The sequence below is a fragment of the Bidens hawaiensis genome, unplaced genomic scaffold, assembly GCF_021521415.1.
Source record: "Bidens hawaiensis isolate Kalapana, Puna unplaced genomic scaffold, B.hawaiensis_p1.1 tig00000780_1, whole genome shotgun sequence".
In the NCBI taxonomy this organism is placed as follows: Eukaryota; Viridiplantae; Streptophyta; class Magnoliopsida; order Asterales; family Asteraceae; genus Bidens; species Bidens hawaiensis.
In genome coordinates, this window is record NW_027491045.1 from 590,291 (window position 1) to 595,408 (window position 5,118).

Below are 5,118 nucleotides of genomic sequence, written 5' to 3' on the forward strand. Positions count from 1 at the left end.
CGTATCACATCTTTTGTAAATAAGAATACTTGGATGAAAATTTTGTATATCCAACATAGTAACAAAACGTTACATAGGACATACTACATTATCTACAAACTGAAATTACATTTTGTAAATCACCTGATGTATACCCGTAACATTCGTGCGTTGCAACATGCTGATTCAAAAGCTCGTTCATAGTTATACATGAAAAATACAATAAGGGAACCCTATATACAAGAAGTATAACACTTTTGTCGTTTCAATTGAGAGTTGGAGAATATTTATTTTATATTATTTTGTCATGCTCATACAAAGTCTTCATTTTAATTATTGAAGGGATTTCTACGTTGAATCCATCTAAAATAGACAAAGTTCACACGGCTTCAAATAATTTATTGTGATTATGGAGAAAGAAAAGGAAAGTTTAACCACTATTTGTATGTTTAAGTTATTAAACAAACCAAATACACATTTAAATACCAAAAATGACCTCAAATTGTTTTGAAAAAATTATATTTATTTGGAAAACATATCACTAATGGGACAAAGGTTACATCTATAGTATTATGCCCGTGACTCTTTTCATCTTTACAAAACACATTACTAGTTTTGTTCACTCCACTGTCTAGCTTCAACAAAAATATGTTTTCTGGTCATACACTTTTACTCTTCATCTTGATCACATGTATATTCGCCCTCAACGGGGAACAGGTTTCTTGGACAAACCGAGAAACCCTAGAGATAATTATCGGTGGGGGCGGAGGCTCCCCTCCGTCACCACCAGAATATCAAAAGTGTCCCCCTCCACCTCCCCTTCCGTGCCCACCACCACCAAAACCAAAACCACCGTCACCTCCACCACCATCAGATTTTGAGAGCCCGCGGTTAGCCCTAGTCTACCCAGTCATCCAAGCCTTCAAATTAAAAGTCAAACACGATCCCCTAGGAATCACTAAAACATGGACAAGCAAAAAATCTGCCAAGACTATAAAGGATTCGTGTGCGACAAAGTTCCCGATAAAAACCAAAAAGCACTCGCAGGAGTCAAGTTCAACAACTTTAACTTCGGCGGTCCCGACATAACCATCAACGACTTTATCACCGGCCTATCCGACATCGTTTTCTTCCACGCAAACTCCAACAACTTCACCGGCACCATCCCGACAAATATCAACAGCCTTCGATACTTCTACGAGCTCGACCTCAGCAACAACCAATTCTCGGGCAACTTCCCGTACCAAGTCCTTCGAGCCAACAAGTTATTATTCCTTGATTTACGGTTCAACAAGTTCGCTGGCGTAGTCCCACCCGAAGTCTTCCTTCTCAAACTCGACTTATTATTTATTAACGACAATCACTTCATTCAAAAGTTACCCGAAAATCTTGGCAACACGACCGTGCTTTACTTAACACTCGTTAACAACAAATTCATTGGCGGGATCCCTGCGAGTATTGGACAAGCTTCCAATACTCTACTCGAGGTTCTCTTCTTAAACAATCAATTAACCGGTTGTTTACCGTACGAAATCGGGCTTTTAAAGAAAGCTACTGTGTTCGATGTAGGAACAAATTGCTTAACCGGTCCGATCCCGCATTCGTTTCAGTGTTTGAAAAGAATGGAGATTCTTAACTTGAAAAATAACAAGTTCTACGGCGAGGTGCCAGAGGCGGTGTGTGGGCTACCCGCGTTATCGAATTTTACGCTCTCGAATAATTATTTTACGCAGGTTGGTCCGCAGTGTCGGAAACTGATCAAGAATGGGGTTTTAAATGTGGATATGAACTGCATTTTGGATCTTCCGAACCAAAGATCGCTGGTGGAGTGTGATCATTTCTTTTCGACGATTTGGGCTTGTCCGAATGAAAAGTCTTTTACTTATGTACCATGCTCACAATATTCTAGTGGTGAGTGGGAGTCGTCGGATGTTGAAATGACTGCACCGGCCAGGGCGCCGGCGCAGACACCAAAACGGGGAAGTTATGACGCTCTTTCCCCGAATTGACTCGTTAAATGATGAGTGTATAATTAGTGTAAAGTCGTCAAAGTGAGTGTTTACACTAGGTAAAATAAATATTATGTTTGGTGATATATATTCATTTGGAGTTGAAAAGTGTAAAAATTTCATAATTCACTTGTATGGATACGATGTATTATCACATATTTTTATTTCTCTTTAAATATAGTTTTCACATTATCAAATAATTATAAAAGCATGAGACTTTAAGCTAAAATGGCAAATGATGCATACAATACATCCGGTCGCTTCTCGTGAATGGTGGTAGTATATTATTGTGGGATTCTATTTGGGAAAATTAAAATATGAAATGTAAATAGAAAGATTGTCATTTTCATGCTATATCATATCGAGTTTTTTTTTTAAAAGATGTGTGTTTATTTAGAGGTGCCTGCCAGGAATAAATACAAGGAATTAAAGACAAGTTTAATTATTAAATATATAGATTATATTGTTACGACTATGCTTGTTCAATTATTGCCAATACCATGTACACTTTTTTCAAAATTGGCAACATTAAGAGACATTTTAAATATTTATTTGTTCATTGATAATTTTTATCTTCATTATTGAAGATAGGATGTAGAGAGTGATGGACTTCTGTTATAGTTTGAAGAATTGAAGTACAACTTTTATTGATTGTGAAGTTTATTACTCTTATTCTTTCTTTTAGTGGTTTTCACTTGTGTTTTTCTTACGTTGCTAAACATTCTTCACATTGCACCTTCAAAACATCAACAAGCTTGAAAATAAGTGTTTGTTATGAGAGTATGTTTGTTGTGGTCACAAATTAAATGTTACTGTTGACGAGTTACTTAGCTTGATGTTAGCCCCTCATTCGTCTTGTAGGGTGTGTTATCCGCCCCCAGATACGGATTGCCTTATGTCACGTCATAGGCTCATAGCCTAATTGTTGTGATGTATTCTATTGATTTGGATGATTGATTTTTGCAAGATGTTAAGATTCGCTAGATCTCTTATTCTTCAAAATTGTACAGTACCTATTCATATGAGTTTCATTTCTTACTATAATAGTCAACAAGAAAAAAACCGCATGTAAAAGATCCATAATAGATTAAATAGACTTTGGTGTTGCCCATCTTTAACGCTCTTTATATTTGTTGAGTATTAACCCCTTAGGTTAAATTTACACTTTCAAGTTTCAACCTCAACTTAATGTTTGTTTTCTAAGCCAAATATTTAAAACCGTTATATTAGAAATATGTGGATACAAAAAAATTAAATATTTCAAATGTTATATTATATATTATAAATTATAATGTTTAATTTTTTACCATAAAAAAAGATGTGACATTTGTTTTGAACAACAAATTTTATTAACCAACCAATAACCTACCAACTCGCTAACAAGTAGCTAGCGAGCGACACCAATGACAAAATCAAACCAAAACAAAATTTCAAGTCTAAATTTCTTCATTTATCCCTAGGGATGGCAATGGGTCGGGTTTAGGTATTCCTAAACCTATACCCGGTTATGAAAGTCCATCCCAAACCCGTCGGGTTTTAATCGGGTAATTACCCGTCGGGTTTCGGGTTTTCCCATCGGGTTTCGGGTTTCTTATCGGATTTTGATAAAATACTCGTCGCGTATACCCGGCTCAAAACCCGCTAGGTTTCTACCGGGTTTTGACAAAATATGACTAATCGATTACAAGAGAGTTACCATAAAGATAAAATGTTACAAATAGTTGACATAAACAAAGTTTCGACAAATAATATATTTGGAATATAGTATATATATAATATAATAAGCTATATCGGGTACATCGGGTATATAATCGGGTAAATGGGTTTATGTAATCGGGTCGGGTAATCGGGTATATTAGAAATCCCAAACCCGTCCCAAACCCGCGAAAAATTTCAAAACTAATCCCAAACCCTAATGGTTCGGGTATTACCCGTCCCATTTAAGTCGGGTTTCGGGTATTCCCATCGAGTTCGGGTTTCATTGTCATCCCTATTTATCCCATTCTAAAGCCAAACTATTTGATCTATTTTAGATCCATAGGAATATCATAGGCGTCGTCTACTTTTACATATGCATATTTTCAGTCAAATGTGATTGGGAAAGGTTTGAAAAAAAAAAGAAACTAAAAGACAATTGCTTACATGATCTCCACACGTATCATGAACTTGTCGTGCATGTGTCGTGGATTGTCTCAAACACATACTATTTAAAGATTTTTTTCATACTATTTAAACAAGTCTTCCTGCCACATTTTAGTCTTCTTTTTCATTGAAGACCTTTTGCTCCAAAGTCACATGTTACCAATGATGCAATTTCGATTAACAATTAAATAACTCAAGAATACAATAGTTTCACTCAAACAATTTGAACCCAATGATTCAATTAGCAAGCTTTAATAATTCATCAATCAACTAATTAAACTAAAAACTAAACAGCCCTGTTTATAAATAATAAATAAACATTTGGGTCGGACGGGGCCGACCTAACGACATGGATGCTCTTGCATCTACTAATCCTTAACCTCTAAACATCCATCGTTTATAATTAAAGGTCATGAATTTAAAATAGAGGAAACATGCGTAAAATGTTCTTCATGTACATTAATTTTAACACTTAGGTGGATGGGGGTGGTTTCAAATCCATCACTCACCACACCTAATGGTGGTGGGCCACCTCACCCCACCACATTCCATCACTAGTGATGAAATTTTAGTGAGGGTAGTGATGTGACGGTGTGATGAGTTTTTTTTTTTTAATTTTATAAAATAAGTACTAAAACAAGATTAAATTAAATAATAAATAAAACAAGATTAAATGTTACAAAGATAAATAAATTAAAAAAACGACAAAAAATTGTTTATATACGCCTCGTCACGTTTCCGCCAACGTAGCCAACTTTTATATTATTTTTATAGCATTCAAAAGTTCAAGGTTTAATTCGTAAATATATTTTAAATTCTATTTAAAATAAATGTGAAAGTTAAGGGGTTAATTATGTAAATTGTATTTAAAATATAATATAATATTAATAATAATAACAATAATAATAATAATAATAACAAAACGCAACAGCTCCTCCTTCTTCCCACATTTTTCCGGTGACCCATCAATTCCGGCGACGTCGGCGAA

The 5,118-nt window shown here is 35.1% G+C and overlaps 1 pseudogene; it reads left to right on the top strand.

Moving 5' to 3' along the window:
• The first annotated feature begins 558 nt into the window (after positions 1 to 558).
• LOC143537612 (uncharacterized protein At4g06744 pseudogene) lies at positions 559 to 1,988 on the top strand (annotated as a pseudogene).
• The last annotated feature ends 3,130 nt before the right edge of the window (positions 1,989 to 5,118 follow it).